At 35.0% G+C, this 26,014-nt stretch overlaps 1 long non-coding RNA gene across 1 annotated transcript in view; it reads right to left on the bottom strand.

The window, feature by feature from the left end:
* Positions 1-26,014, bottom strand: part of LOC138697690 (uncharacterized) — a 420,021-nt gene that overhangs the window by 72,327 nt on the left and 321,680 nt on the right. The window contains exon 4 of the long non-coding RNA XR_011331598.1: positions 23,712-23,758. This is a non-coding gene — a long non-coding RNA (uncharacterized lncRNA). The remainder of the gene's footprint in view (positions 1-23,711; positions 23,759-26,014) is intronic.

Consider the following 26,014-nt stretch of genomic DNA (forward strand, 5'->3'; position numbering starts at 1 on the left):
CTTACGTGATTTGCGAACAGTACACAATCGTGGAGCGCTGAAGTATACGACAGAATATGAGGAAATGACGTCGTTGTTATGTTTCCATGGTTACCAAGTATCTTTGCGGTTATGTTCATGTTCCCATCGTGAATGATGATATGACTTCCGTAACGTTTACATTTTTAAGTTAATGCTTACGTTATGTTTAATTTTCATTGTGAATGAGCCTTTACTGCGTCGCTATCACGATTGACTACACGTTAATGGGGCTCAATTTTAACATGTATGTTATGTTGTACATTAAATCAATGCAGTAAGTAACAGTAAGTTTTCTTGACATTTGACTGAAACATGTTAACATATGTATCGCCTTAATGAAACATCTGGAACGCCTCATTACTATTCTTGAATTAATTAGTTTGGTATCCTGTTTCTATTTTTGAATTTCCAAGATACAGCGATAAAAATATGTTTACTAATAAAACCAAATTTAAATTACTTCATATTCTATTTATTATTAACCTTTTCCTATTATTAAAATATTAAAAAATTTATCACTTGTTATATTATGAAGGAGTCCACCGCTGTGAAGTAACGGTTAGCATGCCTGACCGTGAAACCAGCGGGTTCGGGTTCAGCGGAAAACGTAGTACGATACTTCCGCCACCAGATGGTGTTTAATGAAACTGGCGTTCATGGCAGGATAACCAGCTATTGCTGTGGCCTCCGCTGCCATCAGATTTGACTCCTGGCAACTTATTTTTGTGGGGGCATATTAAGGACGCTGTCTTTGCACCACTCTTGCCTCTTGACTTGGACGATTTGAGGATGCGCATCAACTACCATTGATGGCATTTTACTACGTCGAGTGTGGGACGAACTGGAGTACCGCATTGCTGTCTGTCGTGTGATCTACGGAACAAAACAACATCGAAAACCTGTAGGAGTCAAAGAACATTTCCACAGTTGCAGTTTCTGTTGGAACTTTTTTTATTTTAATTGGCTTATTTTGCGACACTTTATCAACTACAATGATTACCTAACGTCTGAGTGAAATGAAGGTGATAATGCCAGCGAAATGAGTCAAGAGTCCAGCGCTGAAAATTACTCAGCATTTCCTCTTAATAGTTTGAAGGAAAACCCCGGAAAAAACCTAACTATACTCCGTTTCTGAAATCTGTAGAGTATAGGAACCGAAACAAGTCCTTTGCGCAAGTGATGAGAGGAGGGGGCCAGACCAATGACAGCCCTGGGGGAAAGCATTGATTGAAGACGAGAGTATAAAATAAAGTGCCAACCTACCTATCATCTTCTGTCACATGCATCTTACCCCTTAGCGGCCGTGAGCCGATGCAGCCCGCAATACACTATCGCATTAATAGGCTTCGCTCATTTGCTTGTCATAGGCTCCACCCAAATGCGTAGATTTACTCCACAGATTTCAGAAACGGAGTGTAGGTAACTTGTCCCAACCAGGATTTGAACTCATTTCACGGTCTGACATGCTAACCGTTACTCCACAGTGGTAGATTACTGAAACTTCTTACATTAAGAAAGGTTCAGCCACCGGCGTAGCTCAATCAGCTGCCTATCCGGAGTTGCGGTCGGGCAAGGGTTCGATTCCCGCTTGGGTTGATTACCTGGTTGCGTTTTTTCAGAGGTTTTCCCCAACTGTAATGGAAATACCAGGTAATCTATGGCGAATCCTAGGCCTCATCTCACTATCACCTATTCTATCGATGCTAAATAACCAAATGATAGATACAGTGTCGTTAAATAATCAACTTAAAACAAAGATAGGTTCTATAGAAAGTACGTAGTGATGTTCAAAAACCCCGGAGACCTTTTCGACTTTCCCTGTACATAATTCAAATACAGTAAAACCTTGCTAAAACGTACCCTCTATAAAAAGGAAACCTGCAGAAACGAAAAATAAATTTGGGAACGGGATGATTTCCTATGTAAAATAATACTTTAAAACGGAAAACTGCCTAACGCAAAAACGGAATCATTTTTGGGCACCATTTAGGTAAAACAACCTGACTAAAACGGATAATTTTAAGCGTAACTGTTGCTAAATTCTTTCAAACCATTTTTAATTTTGCCATAATACTGTACGAAGCATAGCATAACTTTTCGTGTGACTGTACATGCAATGATCTGGAAGATTTTCGCTATTCTTTGTCAGGCGTTGGGGTGAAGCTTCTCTAACAATGTTACTATTCTGTGCTTATTGTCAAGGACCCGGGTAGGTTACTGACTCTTGTACCGTTACTTCTTCCAATCCTCTTGCATTTTCGTTCATTTATTCTGCAGTTTTGTGCTAACAAGCCAAAACGTGATAAAGGTCAGTTCGAGTAGAACAAAACTGTGAATAATTGTAGTGTAGTGTCAATTCAGTTTCACATTTCCGTTTATTTATTCTGAGTTTTGTATTAATATGCCAATACAGTGTTAAATAACAGTGCGAATAAAGTAAAACTGTGCGATTTAATAAAAAAGCCTAGATGATCAGTTCTATCCTGGATGAATGGCTTCATTCTTTTAATGGAGTCATGAAACGTCAAGGTCGTAAGGTCATACTGTTTTTAGACAATGCTACCTGAAAACCAAGGATTGATTTGTCTAAAGTGAAGTTAATCTATTTTCCACAAAACACAACTTCACTTACACAACCGAGCCAGTGGCGGCTCCTGCATATTTCTTAAGAGGAGGAAAGAAGTTAACAGCACTAAATGACACCTTCTTGAATGAAACATGCTACAAACTAGCCTACATGCATACATATAAGACCAGGTAGTGTTGGAGTTATCCTTCCCTTCTGTATAGCAATAATCTGTTCTTGTAAACTGAGTTTCCTAAATTGTCCAAAATATATTATGTTTTCACTTCCATTCATTGTTGAATAATTGCACAAATTAACAACTAGAAGGAAATTCACAACCTTGTAGCATTTTTCGAGCACACTACAGCATCACACGTGTTGGAAGAGACTAGCTACTAACTCGTAACCGGAACCGTTTTACGGAAATGGAAATGGGAATGGGAAATAATCTGAGGAAAGCGAGAACACTGCACCCACCCACGTGGTCTGTGTTGCCACATGTACATTTTACAAATTCAGTACCACATGCTTTTGAAGAATGTCAGTTCTTGTAAAGTCATACTATCATTATTGTTCAAAGCTGCCGGTGGCCGATTAATATTTTATGTTAAAAATGATGTAGTTTGGAGTACCTACTTACTTCAATTTCAAATATATTTGTACAAAACTGACAACTTGGCTGTTGCCCTGTCTAGTAAACAATGAATAGAAGTGAATTTCAGGGGCCAACTACGTAAAACTACTTCCTCTTTATAGCATTTGATACATATACTTCCTCTTTGTTTTACATAAACCCAACTTTAACTTTCAAATATCCATGAAAGTTTCAAACCATATAAATTTCAAACCTATATAAAGTGCAATGAATAATATTTTTGATTTATAATTTAAAAAAAGTTTACATGGTGTCTTTCATAGCGTTGCGTTAAAACGGTTTTTGTTGTGTCTCCTCCTAGATGTGTTACAGTCCGGTTAAATGCAACATCGTTAGGTGGCAGTGGTAGCGAGCTTGCTGCACGACCAGTCGGTTTCTATTTCCCGCCCATGACTGATTCAGAGGAGGATCTCCTCCTTCTCCGTTCATTTACTTGCTTTAAAACTCTGCTTCTTTCTCTGGCCGCTAGTGCGCTGTTGTCTATGTGTGTTAACTGCAGTAGAGGAGGAATGGAGTGCCTTTCCTCTACACAGACAATCTCGCATTTTTCTCACAGTTTTCTACAGCACATGAACGCGCGTCGTTTAAAACTCGATCAACCGAGTTTTTCTTATAGCTGTGAACTTAAAAATTATCGAATCTTCCTCGAATTTCAAGGCACATATTTTATTTGGTATTTACTTTCAAAAGAAGAAAATGTGAGGAGAACGTTCCTCCCTTCTCTCCCCCGAAGAATCGCCACTGAACCGAGCACAATTTGCACTCTGAAATGATGCAGGACGCGAAGGAAATCCTACAACGTTCCCTTCAAAAAAAATCGCGGCAATGCGCTTTAAAAGAAATGTGGGGGCCAAGAAACTATGGCGCAGAGAGAGAGAGAGAGAGAGAGAGAGAGAGAGGGGCTGCAATTACGTAAGTTAATAATTATGAAAATAAAATTTTCTTTGCATGTACTGCAGTAACTTTTATTTCAAATTATTTCTTCATTGTGTTCTTCCTGTAGTGAGCATATTGCAGTAGTCAATTCTTAGTTTTTCCAAAACTCAACTCTTTGTAAAACGAAAACCTGTGAAAAAAAAAAAATCTGAAACAATCGCGTTTCGTTTTAGGGAGGTTTTACTGTATAAAGCATAGGCTCTGATTTCGTGCAATTGATTACGTTTTTAGCTGTAAGTTCAGACGCCTCGGGTTCAATTCTCAATAGGTAAAGGTAAGTGAATGAAACTATCTCCCACATAGGCCTGGTATGCTATTCGTCTTGTGTTGCGTCATGCTAGCCACGTGAGCAGTGAATCCCGCTACTTGTGAATTTATATTGCTTGGTGTTAAGAATTTGAGCGATTGCTCGTCAGCAACAAGTCACAATGACTTGCAAAATCTTAATAAAAAGAAGACACAATAGTTCAGAACACTTGTTAGTACTTTCCGACGCATTTGGCACGGTGCTTACTTGAGTAGACCAAATTGCAACATTAAAAAGCTGCATGGCTCATGGCCACACTGACATGAACTTAGTCATAATCTATTTCCCAACCGCAGCTTGCATTTCGAAAGTGCTAGATATATATAAACCGCGCTACAAATGTCATTCCCTAGAAGGAAACACCTTGAGAGCTCCGCTTATTTTCTCACGATAACCGTCAGCTCTCATCAGTCCACTCTCAGCAAGTGCCGTTCGATCGCGTCGAATTGCGAGGAACCCCAAACGCACGCGTCTCCGCGGAGTCTTAATTGACCGCCGACATCTGGCTAATTAAAGGGTATGCGCGTCACGACAATGCGGGGTCAGCGGGGGTCAAAAATCGCGGGGGAGTCCGACACCGCCGGCGCACTATATCATCCCGGTGGCACGTTTACTTTCTAAAAGTAACCGAATAGTCTTCTATGATGCATGACTGCAGCTACGCTATCTCAACATACAAGAAGCATTATGCATATGTGCTCTTCTTCTTCTTCTTCTTCTTCTTCTTCTTCTTCTCTGCTGGGTAACTTTCGGTGCTGGACCCCGGACTCATTTCACCGGCATTATCACCTTCATCTCATTCAGACGCTAAATAACCTGAGATATTGATAAAGCGTCGTAAAATAACCTACTAAAAATCAGTAGCGGACGGTGGGTTTGAAAGTTGGGGAGGCCAAGACGTGAATGATGATAATAATATAAAAATATAAGGCCTGTGACGTACCTCATTACCAAGCGCAGAATTTATAGATTTTAAGAAATTAAAATTACGTTTTCCATTTATGTTTCAGGATTTTAAATCTTATGTTTAGAAATTTATATGATTTTACGGGGGGAAAAAAATAAAAATAAATAACATACTCGTAATATATTACAACGGCTTCGTAAAGATTGCCACTCTTTGGGACACTTTAAGTCCTAACCTACGAATTAGGGCTTTTTAGGTCATATTACATTTAAGAATGTTACTCTTTGCTACATAAAACGAACAAGAAAAATTTCGAGAGTAACGAGATAGCAACAAAATTGATTCGAACCTAAGAATCCGGGGCTTGCTCATTACTATTACATAGTCTAATTTTACAGCAAATTAACTGGACGCTCCTCTTTCTTCGCAAACCGATCAAATAGGTCACAACATACTGAACAACTGCTAATAGAAGAAGCTAGAGACAAATCTGCATTTGTTTCTAAACTCTCGATATATTTAAAATACTGTATAAGTAAATACATCTCGTAACACAAAGGAATAAAATAACAGGAATACCCGCAAACAAGAGAAGAATCTAACAACATAAAAGAAAACTTTTACGCAGGGAGAGAAAACTAAAAACACGTGACTCAATGTTCTAAAACCAAGAAGAGAGAAAGAGAGAGAGCTTCCCAATACAGCCGAAACCAGCCGTGACTATAAGCGGTACAGTTGCCAGCGGTGGGTAGGACGTCTCCAAATTCGGCTCCCCTCGCGCGTTCTAGTCAAGTTTAAACACTCTTCTAACTAGCTATCTTATTGGTTGAACTGCTGTTGTCATGGTTACCGGGGAGTAGCGTCATGTAGCCGACTCCTCTCGCCCGCTATCGTATAGACACGGCAGGCTGCTAGATGTCGACTATACAGGTTACAGCGCTATCTGCTATTTTTCAGTACGAATTATTTGTACTATTTACAGTATAGCGAGCGGACATCACCAACTGAATGTGGTCGACTTTACGTAACTTACATCTTAGTCGTAGTGAATAATAAAATTGATATAAAAGGAAAAATGTTCTTAATTTGCTGTAACTTGTCTCTGATCTTAATTCAGCTTAAATTATTACTGCCATATTGTGTTCTGGTAAAATATTAGGGGAGGCACGGCCTCCCTTGCCTCCCCTGAAAATCTGCCGCTGCTAAAATTCTTCTTCTTCTTCTTCTTCTTCTTCTTCTTCTCTTCATGGAGTAGGAGAGTCTCCTGTTCCGTCCTCAACATTCCACCTTGTTCTTGACCCACCAATATCTCTTCTCCCTTGTGGTTTGTAATCCAACATCTGTTTCGGTATTCGTTCCTTATTCATTCTTCTTAAATGATTCGACCAACTAATTCTATATTCCTTTATTTGATCTATAATTGGGAGCAGGTTTAGTTCATTCCTTATATAATCATTTCTATATCTATCCAATCTTGTACATCCTTTTACTCCTCTGAGAAATTTCATTTCCGCTGACTGTATTCTATTAGTATCATTTTTCTTCAAGCTTTATGCTTCACATCCATATAAGACAGTTGGTATATCCATTGTCTTATAGAATTTTATTTGAGTTTCTTTCCTTGTTTTCTTCTCTAAATTCTTGGCAATTGTGCCACATACAGCTTGGAAGCGTTGCGTTTTAATAGTCACATCCTTATTATAATCATAAGTAATATCGCAACCTAGGTATTTAAAATGACTCACCTGTTCTATAACAGTATTATTTATTATTATTTTGCTTCTAATTGGACGTTTTCCTCTGAAAGTCATCACTTTTGTCTTTTGTATTGAGATTTTTAGATTTTCAAATGTGCTACAGTGTAATTAGAAGGACTTAAAAACAAATTTCATACAACGATGAGAAGCTCATTTCCAAAATGTAAGAACTTCAAAAATTACAATTTTACAGGAGACGAAAAAATTAGTTTGATACTGTAAATTATCTCATAACTGAATTTAAGTGAGACCAATATGTTAAAACTGTTAATTGGGTTGATTCTACAAAGTACTTATGTTATTGATTGTGCTGTTCAGAGTTTATTTCAAATTTTAAAAAATGTAGGTGGTACTTTTGACATGAAAGTGATTAATATTAGGGCTTGGCTGATTAAGAATAGCAATTTATGTTATAAATTATAATATAGACAAACATTATTATTAACGTAACATCCCTATCCGATAAGGCATCATGTCACAAACATGTTCTCCTCTGAGTATTTCTAAAAAAGTAAATATTATTCATATATTGTTTTTAATGTACCGAAGTACATAATATGATGTTTCCATGCAGATATTCTGCATCATCGTACGATGAAAGAGTAGTGGAACGGAGAAAAATTCTCTCCGGCATAGGGATTTGAACCCGAGTTTTCAGCTGTACGTGCTGATGCTTTATCCACTAAGCCACACCGGATTCCCATCCCGGTGTCAGATCGAATCGTCTCAGTTTAAGTTCCACCTCTTGGGTTCCCTCTATTATTCACTTTTAAATGTCGATGATAATAATTGTAAAAATTATGTGTACAGGATGTGAATTGTATAGATACCGATATTTTGATAGATGGTGCATGTAATTCTGAACAACAAAAATCTTAATTAAGTTTCTTCGAATCTCAGTAGTTTTCCCTCACTTGGCAATAATTTATGAGTCTAATATTTTCAAGAAATGTAAGCTAACATTAAATTAGAATATGACAAAAGACAACTGAATTCATGTTTAGAAAAACAAACAATCTGGTAATAGGCCTATTGTTGCCTGGTGTCGTCGTAATTAATTAGTAATCTCTTAATTATTTAATATTACATTTATTTCAGAGTTAATAACTTATTAATTATATCAATTAGTTAAGAGCTAATTCAATTATTAAAGTTATTATTTTGTTGTTTGGCTTCAATTTCCAGCTGTTATTATCAACTGTGCTAAATTCCCTCTTAAAATAATTTTATTACAATGTCACACCTGCTTTGATATGAGTTAAAAATAAGTGATTGATATTAAGTAATATTACGTACGGTATATTTCTGAAGAATTTTAAATTTTGTAAACGTTCTGAAAACAAGTATTTTTTTTAAGTTTAAACTTGAGAATTTTGAAAAATTTTATTAGACTTTATCTTCAGGAACACTACTCCTATCACCAGTAAAAATTTTCGGTATCTTTGTCTTTATCACTTACCCTGATCAACATCTGCAGTACTTGGAGAATTTAGTGAAGAGCTGTTTTCGGAACATGGGAGGAGTGATAGTAGAAGCACTAAAAATAAAGTGCATATGAATTGCTGATATGGCGTTGTTAGCAAAATAGGAAACGATGCTAAGGGATATGCTACTGGAGCTAAGTGACATCTATGAGCAGCATGAGATAAAGATAAATGCAAAAAAGACGAAGACCATGGTTACCGGAAGAAAAATAAAGAAGGTAAATATGCGAATTCGAAATGAGGTAGTACAATAAGGGGATAGCTTCAAATACTTGGGGTGTACTGTAAGTAGTAACATGAGCTGCTGCCATGAAGTCAAAAGAAGAGTAGCAATGGCAAAGGAAGCTTTTACTAGAAGAAGCATCTTCTGCGGACCTTTGGAAAAACAACTAAGGAAGAGATCAGTGAAATGCTTTGTGTGTAGTGTGAGCAGAAACATGACATTACGACGAAGTGAAACGTCTAGAAGAATTTGATATGTGGATATGGAGAAGAATGGAGAGTACGAAATGGACAGACAAAATAAGAAATATAAAATGAAGATGTGAAGAAAGAATAAATTTGCTGGATTACTGGCTAAGATGAAACTGCCTACTGAAGGATGCACTGGGAGGAATGGTGAACGGGAGAAAAGTTCGGGGCAGAAGAAGGTATCAGATTATAGACAATATTAAGGTATATGGATCATATTATGCGGAGGCTAAAGGAAAGCGGAAAATAGGCAACGTTGGAGAATGCTGGATTTGTAGTGAAAGACCTGTCCTTGGGCAGAAAACCATGAATGAATGAATGAATGAATGAATGAATAAATGAATACCGTTGATACTCTGTATATATATAATTATATGTGTGTTGAGTGTGTACTTATTTTATGTACATTAAAAAAATAATTATAGGCCTATATATCCACTTACTCAATAACTTACAGTTTATAAACGAAGTGGAATGTTTTCATATATCATATATTTTCCTTAATTCTGTCTTTCTTCCTTTCTCTTTTTCTTCCTCATCTATTTTTTTTTTTTTTACGAACAGCCGTTTCATGTAAATTTGCAAGTCTACGTATACGGAAATGTCCTAACGTGAACGAAAAGTGAGAAAAGTATTTTAATAATGAAAAATCGAAGCAGATTGCAAATAAGTTATTTTGTTTCAATAAATTAACAGACCAGACCAGAAGGGAAAAGAAAGTGCACAAGCGTAGGAGATACTGTACTCCAACCACGAGAAAGTCTTTGGGGACTGAGACGAAGCGGGGTAATGCTGTGAATGAATGTTAATGTCATAAGATGTCATAAGGTCACACACGTGGGTACTCGTATCTGTATTGGGTAGCTCTCACAGCACAAACAATAACATTAATACACACATATTGATACTACCTTAGTTACAAAATTAGATCACTGTTAATCTCCTGGTCTTTTAATCTCTCCATACAGGAAATAACATATGCAGGAGAGCGCATGGTTTTTAAACTGACGTTATAACGGTAATATTATTTATCTACTTCGCTCCAATAGGTGGCGCAATAGTAAGCACATTCCTTTCACGGTTGATCTCCTGGTTGGAGAACAGTATGGTCTCTAAACTGAAGCCGCTATAGGTTTCAGAGGTCAAGAGCTATAGATGAGGAGGCGAGACCTGGCATGTGAGCTGCGCGTGAGAGGAAAGAATGAGCTATCAGGAGAGTTTGTTTCATGATTGTTGATATCGTAATAATCTACCGACATGGAAGTTCATCTCAGACTAAAATTCCCCTCCATACCCATAGATGACATAGCCACATCACATGATACGATCACAGAACAGGTCTTGCCTCCTCTACTATACATGTCTACAAGGAATTACACAATAATGAAATTCGTAAAGTGTACCAAACCGTAATGATATCTTAATTATTATCTTAAGGAGAATAGCATATTGAGCTGAGTCCTTTGTACAACCAATAGCTGCTTTTTTGAGCGCTATAATTTTTTTTTTTCCGAAGACTTGCAGTAGAGAATGCTATAAAATAATAATCATAATTATAACCATGCTGTAGTCATGCGTTATGCTCACGTTTACACTTTCAGAATGTCTGCTCTGGTATAACGGAGAAAGGTGTAATATGTGGGTGGATGATTGACACGTCAGACTGCTAATATTGGGATAAGCGACTCACGCAGGTTTAAAATTGATGATATACTCACGCTATTGTTATTTTTATAACGGAACCTCTTTAAATTATATAAAGTGTGGGAATTTAATTTCTAAGCCAAGCGGTATAAAATGTCATACTGACCGGGTCATCATCTTCGTAACTTTTAAAGCCAACGGTATGATGAGAGATTTATAAATCAAGTTAAATATGAAGTGTAACAAACTAAAGCAAAACAAACCCTAGACACAATTCAACAGTCAACTGCCTATTATCCGCGACGATGATAGAACAGGGCTCAATGTTAAATCAAAGTTACAGTTAGTCCAAAAACTTACTAAAATGACTTTAATAATGTAATAGTTAAACTTTCTACATTGGGCCGGGAACAAGGTGCGCTCTCCTTAGACGACGGGGTCTTAAGGTTTGTAGGTTCGAATTCCGCCTCGGTCATGGATGAATGTCCTTCGTTAAGGCGATGCGCTATTGAAAAATGTCGAATTTTGACAAATTTTATTATTTTTATGCTCGACCATGCCGAAATGTAGGCATAGTAATTATACACCCCGTAGCAGCCCTTTAATGGACCTCATTAAAGTACACCTATTCATTAAAGTTAAGGTTTTCCACCAATCAGAAAACACCATTGTAGCAATATGAAAGCGCAAGTATCGATTATTCTCGGATATGCAATCGAAAGACAAATAGCGAAACGTCACGGAGGCTGGAAATTTAATACTGTCGCAGAAGGTTATGTTCTGTTACTATAATAATTAGCGTTAATTGTAAATAATATTCAAATAAATTAAATTTGTCATCTCGTTTTTCAATGTCTAAATCAATTTCAAGGTTATATCAAGATTAATGTTTATTTTACTCTCTAGATTATATCAAGGTCAATGACATTTGTTTCTCGGAAAAAATCAATACTTTCGCGTCTGTGCACATCTCACAATTTACGAGATATTGCACAAGGTCAGTTCCGCTCCCCAGTCAGATAAGAATAACATGAATACTTATGAATAATTTAAAGTTAGAAATATGGTCGAGCACAAAAAGTCGTATGAAACTTGCCTATAATGGTTATTAAGACGCTCGTATGAAAATTATGAAACTCGCTTGCGCTGGTTTCATAAACATACTCGCGTCTTAATTACTACCATTATAGGCTCGTTGCATAATGTACTATTTTATTTTCGCGCTAAAAATATATCTTTTCATGAGAAGTATTTTCGTGAAAATTTTATCTCAATATCTTAATTATGTAAATATACTTTTATGTAATTTGGTAGAAGTTGTGTTAATGCATGAGTTATGTGTAACCAAAACTTTAAATTTAATTATCTCAATAAATAAATTTTCTACGTTTGCAATCACAAGTATTCATTTTATTTCTCACTGTTTAAAGCTAGAGTGATGAAACTTGGCATACTTATTCACTAATATCTACTCCAATAAATCTTTCAACGAAATTGTGTTTTCTTTCTGTAAACGGCCCGAGAGAAACTTTCTTTGTGGACGGCCCTCGTAATTGCGCTCGAGTGGCCAAAATTTGTATAAGCACTTGTTTTGACATCATTAACACGGTGGAAGAAAAACAATTGCTTTTTCATTTGCTCCCATGAGAATGTTTGCTTATTAGAATGGAGAAACAATGACGAAGCAGACATTTAAATCCCATTAAAATTGTTTGATGAAATTTTCTAGGCATCACTTTCTTTGGAATTATTTTAGACCTAATTGTAGTTTCATTATTTCTCCGTCGGTTAACTTTCCCTCGACGCCCACAGTATTACGTAATATTGGGCCATCTGCAATTGAGCGCTGTTACTCGTGCATCGCACATGCTGCATTGTAGGAAGGATAATAAACATCCCCTCCCCGCCACTAATGATCCTGCACAGCATCCGAGGATCTGTGTCAGCTGGAACTGCAGTCCCTCATGTTAAAATCATTAAGCTTTTTATCTCTCGGTCACGAATTTCAAACAGACGAATACGTTGCCCGCTCCCTACTTTTTTAGGTACAACCTCAGCTAACGTACTGCATTACATGTGGGGACTTAAAGGTTATTCGTTACTGCATCTCTCTGGCAGAGAGGGAAAGTCAATGGACATAATTAATTGCTTGTCGGTGTTGAAGTCGTAAAACAAAAGTGTGAATCGAAGAAAACAATGAAGTCACCTTAAACGTTTTTTGATCGGACAACGCCTGTTTCGTTGTAAATGTCGTATTACATCGCAGGAAGTTTAACAGACTGATTTCCTGGGGACCATTATGCCATGCATGAGATGTGATTAAATGCAAATCGGAACTAAATGCAATATTAACCAAGACCGTTACACAGTAAGCTGAAGACTACAGAATTAAATGTTAAATACAAGATTGAGGAAGGTCTAAGTGAAAGAGTTACTGTCCAAAGTGACAAATGCAGAGTCAATTTGCATTACATATTCAAACAATACTCATGTTGGAAAAGTGGATACAAAACTAGCCTTTGCATTATAAGCAAAGGTGAATAGCGTGCGTGAAATCAGTGCTCGTCTGGGAGCTATAACAATGAAAAAAATGAAAAAAAAAAAAAAAAAAAAACAAGAAGACAAAGTAAAGGAGAAGAAAAAAGAAGAAAATAAGATAAAAAGTAAAAATATTTATGAAGGAAAAATATAAGAAAACAAAGAAGAAGCAGGGAAACAAAGAAACCGAGGGTGATAATTTCCACAGGCGCATAAAATCTGTTTACTCTCAAGTGCTATAAAATATTTTATCCATTAATGCAGGGGTTCCCAACCGGTGTCTCGCGCAACCCCATGGAGTGTGTCGTGAAATTTTTGGAACTCAAACATAAATTTTATGCCATCCAGGAAGTCTCTTTACAACGCATTTTTTTATTTATAACGAAGTCTTCGATATGTAATTTTATTTTGAGACAGACTTTATCAATGAAACGTGAACACCTACAACAATGCTCAGTTTAATTTTTCTGCGTGGCGATAATTCGAATGAAAGTGAACTCCAACAATGCTTACTAATTCGTTTACTCTTTCCACTTAGTAATAAACAGAGTTTAGAATTGTTAGAACATATTGGTCAGTTTCAGATATATGTGTGAGCGGATGACAGTGCGATTATTTGATCAAAAGCGCTTTATTTAGATTTTATGGACAAATTTTTAATTTAAGAACTCAATCTGAATTAAGTCTGGGTAAGATAAAAGCAGTGCTAATTCAAATAATGTGAGCGAAAGTTCCTTTCAGGGTTCGCAAAAGTGTACTGCGTTTCGTAAATATTATTGTGGTGAATACTTGCAATATGGTTTTAAGTGGCGTGAAGATGAATATAAACAAAATCCCGAATGTCTTACATGCGAAAATATTTCGTCAAATCAGTCGATGGTGCCATATAAACTAAAAATACAAATATTTATAACTGCCGTTTTCAACGTCATACTTAATGTCAATCAATTAGCATGTTCTACCATGAAAAAAAGTGAACTCTAAACAAAATAACAGATTGCTGCATCTTGAAGATGATTTACATGTTGGCCTGTCAATCATAAGGCCACATATAGAGAAACTCTGTGCAACCCACCAAGCGCAGACCACATTAATTTAAATAGGTGAGTTTCCAAAAACGATAATAAAAATATTTTATCGGACATCCAGAACAGACAGGTTGAGATTTTTGACACATATCTTTGTTTTTTTTTTTTTAATGCCACTGAAGTTGCTGCTTATTTCTTTGTTTGTTTGTTTTTTTTTTATTGCGTGTTAACATCGACCTACAGACGTGGACAAATTATTAACAAAATTGACGATTTTTATGATAATTCTGTTTACAAAATTTGACTTTTCAATTTAGACTACAATTGACAATTTTGCATATTTCCATCATTACAGTAGGCAGAAATATGCAAAAACGTCAACTGTAGTTTAAATTGGAGAGTCAAGTTTTGTAAAAATATATAATAAAAATCTTCAATTTTGCTAACAATTTGTAAATTATCAAAAATGTCAACTGCATTGAAGAGTCAAATTTTGTAAAAATATAAAACAAAAATCTTCAGTTTTGCTAATAATTTGGAAATATCCAAAATGTCAACTGTAGTCCAAATTGAAGAATCGAATTTTGTAAAAATATACAATAAAAACCTTCAGTTTTGCTAATAATTTGTAAATATCCAAAAATATCAAATGTAGTCCAAATTGAGGAGTTAAATTTTGAAAAATATACAACACAAATCTTCAATTTTGCTAATAATTTGGAAATACACAAAAATGTCTAAATTGAAGAATCATATTTTGTAAAAATATATAATAAAAATCTTCAATTTTGCTAATAATTTGTCCACGTCTGTATTTACAACACTGGATGTCCGACACTAAGTATAAATTGTTATTAGTGCTCTTTTCTGACGGAACGCTCTGGTATTCCGGCACCTTTTTGTTACATTTTTCATAATGGAACCGAAATATGTGTGAATAACTATGTTTTAATATTATTTTTCTTTGAATTCCGCTTAGACCTCGAAAGTCTTAGCTGGACGAAAAGGAGGTTAAAAACGACAAATTTCCCGCGCAGTGAACAGTAGTCATCTCCCAGTCCGCTATAAAATATTCTACACAGAGTTCCACCACGTTTCTCTCCAGAAGAAAAGCACTTGTTATTATTATATCATTATTTTTAATAAAAACAAATAAGTGCGTCGCGATATCGTGGGCGTTCAGTAAAGTGTTTCGCCATTCAAAAAAGGTTGGAAACCACTGCATTAATGGTTATCTAAATTTAATTTTAAATTGTAGACCTTTTCTTTGTAATATGTTTATGTTGTTTGTGAATAAAGTTATAAATGAATGAATGTATGGATTATATTGTTGCTAATGTGTTGGTTGTCAAGGAGAGAATGATTAAAATAAATAATTCACTGCTTAATTTTAAAACTTTTCAATTCTCTGCTGTGAATAAAGTCATTGTTCAGGTTGCTAAGAACGGTGAAATAAAATATACCAATTTAGATACCAGTCATGGATAAATATAATTATTATAATTATTGTTAATCATTACGTCATTCAGTTTTGTAATCTACCGTTACATCATACAAGTCTCCAGGTATCGATCAAATTCCAGCAGAATTAATACAAGAGGGTGGAAGCGCATTATATAGCGAAATTTATAAACTTGTACTTGCTATTTCGGAAAAGGATATTGTACTAGAACAATGGAAGGAGTCCATAATTGTACCTATTTTTAAGAAGGGGGACAAAACCAACTGTAGTAACTTTCGAGGAATATCACTTTTGTTGACGTCGTACAAAATTTTGTCCAATATTCTTTTGAGAAGATTAGCTCCGTACGTAGATGAAATTATTGGGGATCATCAGTGCGGTTTTAGGCGGAATAGATCGACTATTGATCAGATTTTTTGTATTCGACAGATAATGGAGAAAAAATGGGAGTATAAGGATACAGTACATCAGTTATTCATAGATTTCAAAAAGGCATATGACTCGGTTAAGAGGAAAGTATTATATAATATTCTTATTGAATTTGGTATTCCCAAGAAACTAGTTCAATTAATTAAAATGTGTCTCAGTGAAACATACAGCAGAGTCCGTATAGGTCAGTTTCTATCTGATGCTTTTCCAATTCACTGCGGGCTAAAGCAGGGAGATGCACTATCACCTTTACTTTTTAACTTCACTTTAGAATATGCCATTAGGAAAGTTCAGGATAACAGACAGGGTTTGGAATTGAACGGGTTACATCAGCTTCTTGTCTATGTGGATGACGTGAATATGTTAGGAGAAAATACACAAACGTTTAGGGAAAACACGGAAATTTTACTTGAAGCAAGTAAAGCGATCGGTTTGGAAGTAAATCCCGAAAAGACAAAGTATTTGATTATGTCTCGTGACCAGAATATTGTACGGAATGGAAATGTAAAAATTGGAGATTTATCCTTCGAAGGGGTGGAAAAATTCAAATATCTTGGAGCAACAGTAACAAATATAAATGACACTCGGGAGGAAATTAAACGCAGAATAAATATGGGAAATGCGTGTTATTATTCGGTTGAGAAGCTTTTATCATCTAGTCTGCTGTCAAAAAATCTGAAAGTTAGAATTTATAAAACAGTTATATTACCGGTTGTTCTGTATGGTTGTGAAACTTGGACTCACACTCTGAGAGAGTAACATAGGTTAAGGGTGTTTGAGAATAAGGTGCTTAGGAAAATATTTGGGGCTAAGCGGGATAAAGTTACAGGAGAATGGAGAATGTTACACAACGCAGAACTGCACGCATTGTATTCTTCACCTGACATAATTAGGAACATTAAATCCAGACGTTTGATATGGGCAGGGCATGTTGCACGTATGGGCGAATCAAGAAATGCATATAGAGTGTTAGTTGGGAGACCGGAGGGAAAAAGACCTTTAGGGAGGCCGAGACGTAGATGGGAGGATAATATTAAAATGGATTTGAGGGAGGTGGGATATGATGATAGAGACTGGATTAATCTTGCACAGGATAGGGACCGATGGCGGGCTTATGTGAAGGCGGCAATGAACCTTCGGGTTCCTTAAAAGCCATTTGTAAGTAAGTAAGTAAGTAAGTAACCGTTACTTCATAATCTCTTTGTTTCCATTTCTATTAGGTCTACAGTGTACGTATCGGTAAAGATTTTTAGGTAAAGATGTGTTCAAGGAACTTCGGGGTCTTGGAGATAGAACTCCATGGTTTCATACTCTAGGCATATGAAAGTCCCCCGACTCCAAGAAATTATTCAATTTCTCGAAAATGCAACAGCATAAAATAAGTAAACGTTATCGCAGTTATGTTTAACGTATTAGGCCTATATTAATTTTATTATAATCACACAGTGATAGTTCATACTTCATTACTTTTCTTACGCTTTCGCTAGTACTACAGTATAATTTTATGCGTATTCACCGAGTTCTAAGTACAAATTTTACAGCTAAATTACACATATTGTAACAAATTATATCGTAATATTTTGAAGCGTGTCCATCACTGCACCCAAATGAATTATAAATTCACAATGCGTTTTGGTCGTACATCATCTCTAGCGAAGTATAATAACCAATCACACGTGGGCGTGTTTATAACTGCCAATCATCTTCCTCACATCAGTCGCTCGCTTACTTTGTGTGAAACCGTCGTGCATGTAAAATTAATCAAAGTTTATCAATATTTACGGATAATAAAAACAACTTTTGGTCATGTGCCCGAAATTTGTGTAACGATTTCAATAATAAACATGTCAATTATTATATATGCTTAATTTCCTGGATCACACGAATTTCAGCCACATGCCCTGCAACGTAGCGGTTCGCTTCTCTCGTTCACGACCAGGCACTACGTAGTTCGAGAGCACAGAACTAGAGAGACCGATCTATAGGAGCCATTCAACAGTGGTATGAATCAGATATGAATTAAAGCTATATTACATTATTTTATTCTAATAGTTGCTTTCAAAAATGTGCTAAAGCTATTTTAGTAAAAAAAAAAAAGAAAAAAAGTACAGGGACATCATTTTATTTTTACTTCAATTTTTATTGCACCTGAGTTTTTGAATGTACTTCACTCCCGCCCCTTCTACTAATGAAGTTCAACCGTCCTCCACACAGATCCAAGACCGCATATACAGTCATAATAGCCTTACGCTCATAGTAAACAGTACGTTCCAAAAATATGTTCGCGTTTTCCAGTGACGAAAGAGCTTTCAACATTGAATCATTTTCGCACAGGTACTGTCATCCATTTGCCTACGTCGTATCCCGGTTTCCTCCACCAGCTTTTATTCGCCAGCTAGTGGCTGGGCTGTCTTAGCTCTTTTCTGAGAACATTAATTTCTGTTAGGAATTGGATGTCTACGTAATATTATACAGCTGTTTAAAATAACTTAAATAATAGGGCCTCGTTAAGTAATTAACCGTCACGTGATTTCCTCCCTTTCTACGACCCTACGACATAACCACTTGGACGGACAGTAGATAGTATGTCTGAGAGATTTTATCTGTGCGGGTCGGACAGAAGTGAATACTGAATTTACAGTACGTAAGGTACTCTTTTATAGAGTAGGTACAGAATAATTTCAACACGAGTTACTAGTACTAAGCTCGAAACTGGTAATTGGGATTAGGTACAATAGTCTATACTGCGATAATATGCACATTAGAACTGAAGCCTGTATCGAAATGAACCGCTACCATTTAAAAAAGTGTTTAAATATCCATATTATGATTATTTTTCATTTTAACATCATTCTCTATATTGTACGCTAATGTGCTGTAGACAGTATAATATACACTACATAATGAATACGTCCACATGGACAGTTCAGTTCGTGAGCAAAAAACACTCATTGTTAATACCGTACTGTATTTTGATTAAACAAAAACCTAATGAAAATGATCAGACTGAAAAGCGCAATATTTCCTAGTTTACGTAAATGGATGAACTACTTTTCTTCCCTCCTATACCTAGTAAAGTGATTTGTTTGTATAGTATTACGCCAGTATCATCGAACTCCAGTCGTGGAAGGGGATAGCAAACGGCGTTGATCCAGAGGTATAGGCAAGTTAATATTTAAAATGTTAGTAAAAATAAAATGATGTCCCTGTATAACCATTGGTCACAATCATGATTAAGGTTTTTTTCCTTCTTTCAAAATATTTGAGGACCTCTCCATTCATCAGCGGTTATCCTGTATTCCCATGTGGTAACGGAATATATCTCAGTTCTTCTGTACGGTCAGTGCCGGATTTAGGTCTCGGCAACTTAGGCACTTGCCTAGGGCAGCTATTTCCAGGGGGACGGCATTTTCTCTTTCTCTTCCTTTTTTCTCTCCCTTCTTATTTTTATTTTACAGTGAAATTTGTTTTTAAAGCACTTGTTGGTAAATATTTCTGAAGTTTGTTCTTGAACACCTTGTGGAAGTCGGATATTTTTTGTTATCGCATTGTCGCGGTCGTGGCGAAAGTAAAAGGAAAGTGTGCAACTGCATAGTTATACGGAGTATAATGCCAGTATTACGTTATTATATCTGAAACTGCTTAAATTTAACTGCTTGTATAAACAAGAATGCATTGTTGAAAATCAAATTATTTATCACTATGAATGGTAACCACAACTCTCAGCACATTTCCAGTATAATATATCGTCACCAATACTATTTAATCACTTTCTAGCATGTACACTATATAATTCGATATGAAAAGTTTATTTCGCAAAGAGATGGAGTTTATTTTTCAATTTACTTTATATTCCTATGGAATTAAGAAATACTCGTAATTATTATACCACCAACAAAACCGACGCTTAAAAATAAACCATCTTTCACAAATCAATTTTGTTTCAACAGTGAATAAGTTTGAATATGTTTCTTTGCAGCGAGTCTGATGTCATATCGACTTTGATGACATCATAAATGTTTTCTCTGTGAAGAAAATGCGAAGGAAACCTTTATAATTCACAAGTGAAATATATGGATTTTGATTCCAGTCATTTGTTTTCTGCAATGTAACATTTCAATTAAAACTAATTTAAACTAAACATGATCTATATAATAGCTGCTCATAAACTGTTTTGTGGGAGTTGTGGGGGGGGGGCGACAAATTCTAAAATTTATTTTCAGAAAGAAAAGTTACATTTGTTCAGATCAAATTTCTGCACATCTAAAGGCTAAAACTAAAATTATTTCAATAATTTATTATCATAATACACTATTCTCTTAAATTAACTGAGTATATTGGGAAATAAATCAATAGTTTTCCCAAAACACGCTATGAAATGTTTCATACAAAATAATTTTTATCTCGAAAAGAAAGCAAAAATGGGCAAAACTGTATTAAACTTTTTCGTTTGAAATATCTCAAAGAACAACCCCCTGAAATTAATGAGGTACCAAAGATTAAAAATGGCCGACACATCAATGCTACCAATCGTGAACATAAAGCACTAATGTTACTAAACAAAAGTTCCTTAAAAGTTCGCTCTATAAAGAAATAGTATTTACATTTCCGTAATATATTATGTTACTATTAAAGAGAAGAGATAATTTTATTATACATTGGTAGTCAATGCTTCAGTTTTTTTTTCTTGCTCCATGATTTTTAATGTTTATTTTAAGAGTTGAAAGTTGATGAATAGAGTTGTTTATGATCACAATATAGAATGTACACACAATATGGCATGTGTTTTAATTAATTAATTTAATTTACAGTAGCTTACCTCGCCTGACTAATATCTCAAATTACTATCGTTATAGGCATATCTGTAACATGCTTGAAAGTGTTGCCAATAGTGAAGTTAACCAAAGAGCCATAAAACCACACAATTTAAGCGCATGATCAAGTAATAGGGGAAAATGTTGAAATTGCAACTTAATACTTCACGTATCATTGCATCGATTATACGATCAGATTCGAAGAACGTGTTCAGTTAAATTGAGGTCACCTTAGGAATATGATTTCATAACTTGAGAACTCTTCAAAATAAAAACAAATAACAAGTTAAATACTTTATAATAATAAAACTGTAAGTAGCACTTTCTAAGACGCACATTAGTAATAAGTTAAATATCAAGAATTCAAAATCGCCTGTTTTTGGTCAGTATTGTACAGTATAAAGAAGTTTAAAACTTCCCTAGAAATGGAACATTAACCTAACTGTGTACTGCCTTATTACCAGGCTTAGGATCCGAGACAACTCAAGAATGAAATGAAGTTACAGTGCAACGGAGTACAGACGAAGTGAGGTGGCGCGTTGAGTTTTGTTTACCTGTGCGTTAGTGTAGAATCCGGTTCGTGATCAGAGGTACAGTATTCTTCCGTCTCTGTCTACCAAACGAACTCAGGCCATCACAGTGCATTTTCAATTCATAGTGAACAGTTTTTTCGAACTAGTTGCAAGTATGTATATGGTTGTTCATTGTAACTCTAACGCCTTCAACGTCGTCGAGGGACATGAAAACTTGTGAGGTATATATCCTACATCATTTTCCACCGTCACTAGATTGTACTATTAACAGTAGAATATAACGCAGCACAATGACGTCGTTGTTTACATTCACAGTCTGTCTACCATATTCAAGGAACTCTATAGTCAAGTTGTGCGTACATTGGTTGCTAAAATGTTCCTGCTTATTACATATTGTAAGTATAAGTCTGATTTACTTTTAATTTTACATTGTACTAACATGCGATCTTCCGGTAACAGCATTATCCTTACTCAAATGTTCTAATGAAATCTCTACTTCTAGAGCAGCTATGGGGACTATAAGCAAAGTAGGGAGGGAACGTTCCTACTCACCCCACATTCGTTTGATTGGCAGGCGAGGGGTAAGGCAGTTGTTTTGCTAAGTCAAGTGCAGTGGCGGACTCGACACACCTTGCGCGTCAGTAATTTCTCCGCTCTTATTTCTCGTTTTAAAATCTTTACAGTATTTTGTTTATAGGAAGTACACGTATCATACAATAATTATGACGGCCACCTACTGTCATTAGGCAAATTATATATTTTTCAATTGTATAACTATTCCTTTATCATGTGCACGAAAAATTCTTGAACTGCCTTGTGATCGACATAATAAAGTATTTCTTTTTTAAAAACAATAAAGAAAAAAGCAAAGCTCCATTGTCATTTAACTTGAAAGATTTAAACACAATATAATTATCAACAAAATCAATTGTTTCTTTTTATAAATACTAAAGAAAGCAAAACTAAGCTCCACTGTCATTTAACTTTAAAACATATTAAACAAAATATATGAGATATGAATGAAACGAAATACTACTGTAGGCCTATACTGCTGGTTTTCATTTTTTTTTTTTTTGTTGTTGATTGCCCTCGAAATTTCTTGTTATTAACTGAAAAGGATATATTTGGCTCTAAAATAGAACAACTCAACCGTAATACTGAAACTAAATGCATGTCTGTGATCCTAGACCTGGAGATACTTTTGGTCATATTCATTTTGAAAATAAAAACAGCTCACAACAGTAAGTTGAGCCAAACATAGATACCATACGCATTGCAAATGTGCGCAGATTAGGGAATTGCTCCTCTGGTAGGTATTTAAAGAGATCTAATCCATTTTTTCCTAAACACTTTAGTGGAGTGCTCTTTTGCATCTCTATAGTGGCTCTGATGCTTGGGTAACATCAAATACAAATGGATTATTGAACAGACACGTCTCCATGTCCATAACAGTTACTTCTGAAAATCTTTCCTGGAAAGAGAACGCATCAAGTAGGCCTAATATGCACTCAAAGTTTTAAATAAGTTCAGTTCCAGATACTTAATAAAATAATAAGTATCTAAATCCTGAAAATACCATAAACATATCTTGTTTTATATCTTTTCACAAATATTACGAAAATAGCTTTTAAAACTGTAAATAAATACTTGTAAGATCACCGAAGTCATCTTTATGCTTCCGATCAAAGTGGCGTTTTAATATTGAAGCGTTTTATATGAGCAATTTTAAACCTACATATTAAGCAACAGACTTTCTTCTTTTTGTAACTAACAAAAAATTCTTTCTGCCGCTCTTCCTGAAACTGACGTCCCGAGATCGAAGCCATACCCGCCACTGAATGAAGCGTGTCTAGACAAGCTCCAGGCGGAGGAGAGAGTCGGTGGAGTGAGGTAAGGCGGCTTTGTGTGCATGGTTGTTCTAGAGGGTTAACGCGTTTCCACGTCATTTCACGGTTTCGAAATAGCTGTTCTAGATTTTTGCTTGCAGTAAGTTATAGGCAGGAATCGTTTTAATTAAGAGAAATCTATTCAAAAACAGTAATATTTTCATTAAAATAAATTACTTAAGTTGGAAAAATAATAAAAAGCACATACAGTTAATTATGAGAACAATACAGATCAACTCAAAATAAGAACTGATGTAAGAATAATGCACTCACCAGTTCGCAAACTCGATTGTTTGAAATTCTCGCAGCTCTTCAGTCATCTGAGGACAAAAGAAAAGCACCACCATTACCAATAGATGAAAAGAAGTACTTGAGTAAGACAAGGCCCTCTTGTAGCCGACTTTCTTGCATCACAGAAAAACAAAGGTTGTGTAATAATGGATGCTTCCAGGATAAACACTCAAGCAAGTGAAAGATTCTCATAATGTGCTGTGTATGCACATAAGCCCCACAGTGTTCATTCACACAAAGGAAAACAAATTAATAACAAAATTCAAGTGAAGTAAAATCATATTATCTTTATGTACCACCAAGAATTGTGCCCTTCAATCCAGTTCGGCCCTCAATATTAGATATTAACAATCAGTAGTAAGGTCACCATAGTGAAAGGTCGTCACGTAAGACGGCGGGACAAACACTAAAAGGAGGATACTAATCCACTCCCTTTTGCAGGTCGATAAATGTTCACTGTTTTGCTGAGCAGCCTACAGAAACTCAATCCTCTTAATCTGCAGACAGGGACAGGGACGTTAAAGTCCAAACTACACTCGGAGGCTCAAATCCGATTACGGGAATATGAATTAAAATTCACTTGCAAATCTAGAAATGGGTATCTGGATGGCAGCATTAGCAAAGAGTGAGAAATTATATTGTGTACTGGGAACTCTAATCAAAAGTTGATATTGAGATACGTACATTTATATTCTGGAAAATTTTATTCGACATCCGATTCAGATCATAATCTGACATATCTCCAACAATAATATGGGAGGAAAACAAGAATATAACAGCGAAATATTATCACAAATCGAGATTAACGCTAGAACATCACATTTAAGAAATCGTCAATTGTTATATTATAAAAAACCAAACACTTCAGCACATAAAAATTCACCAGTGTTAAAAATGTGTTCAAATTTCAATGAAATACGTAAAACATGGGATCTAGATTTCTGCATTTCTCACATGGAATATAACATTTTCTTATTAATATACTGAAGGTAGTTGATTTTATATAATATTGTTATTTGCTACTCTGTAATTTGCCAATTACAGCTACATTTTACATTTTTGGCTATGATATCTATACTTAACTATTTTTCATTTATTTTATTTTGTAGTTTTCATTTAGCCTATATCTATATCTGTGTCTTTTATTTAGGTAGTATCTATTTGTCTGTTCTTTTTTTTTTTCCTTTTCTAATTTTCCATTTTAATTTGTATTTACACTTGTATCCTGCATTTGTATCTGTTTCATCTCTTTTTTCATGTTATATGCAATTCTATGTTTTTTTCAACAAATATCTGTACTGTCTATTGTAATTGGGGCTTTGCCCTGTTAAATAAATAAATAAATAAATAAATAAATAAATAAATAAATAAATAAATAAATAAATAAATAAATAAATAAATAAATAAGTAAATCAGTAAATCAGCAAATAAGTAAATAAGTAAATAAATAAATAAATAAATAAATAAATAAATAAATAAATAAATAAATAAATAAATAAATAAATAAGTAAATCAGTAAATCAGTAAATAAATAAATAAATAAATAAATAAGTAAATCAGTAAATCAGCAAATAAGTAAATAAATAAATAAATAAATAAGTAAATAAGTAAATCAGTAAATAAATAAATAAATAAATGAGTGAGTGAGTGAGTGAGTGAGTGAGTGAGTGAGTGAGTGAGTGAGTGAATGAGTGAATGAGTGAATGAATGAATGAATGAATGAATGAATGAATGAATGAATGAATGAATGAATAAATAAGTGAGTGAGTGAATGAATGAATGAATAAATGAATAAATAAATAAATAAATAAATAAATAAATAAATAAATAACTGTAAGTATGATAGATTTATCTGAGGCTTTTGGTTGTTTGAACCTGAGATAATTATTCGTAAGCTACAAAGATACGGTGTTGGTGGTACTGCATTTAAGCTTATAAACTCTTATCGTTCTGGTAGATTACAGGCTGTTTATTGTAAAGGAAAGTGGTCTGATTTTAAAAAGATGACAGCTGGTGTCCCACAGGGTTCAGTTATAGGCCCATTATTATTTGTAATTATAATTATGGCACCTACTGCTGAATGTGTTATGTTTACAGATGATACCACTTTCATAATAACTGGCGAGAATATAAATGAAATGCAATTGAAAGTTAATGAAACAATACAAGCTTCTGAAAATTGGTTTGATAACAATGGTTTGTACGTTAACAAAGATAAGACGCAAAAGGTATTATTTAAAATGTGTAATATTGAAGTTAAATATTCTAAGCTTCTTGGTCTTACT

This window comes from Periplaneta americana, chromosome 4 (assembly GCF_040183065.1).
Source record: "Periplaneta americana isolate PAMFEO1 chromosome 4, P.americana_PAMFEO1_priV1, whole genome shotgun sequence".
Taxonomy (NCBI): Eukaryota; Metazoa; Arthropoda; class Insecta; order Blattodea; family Blattidae; genus Periplaneta; species Periplaneta americana.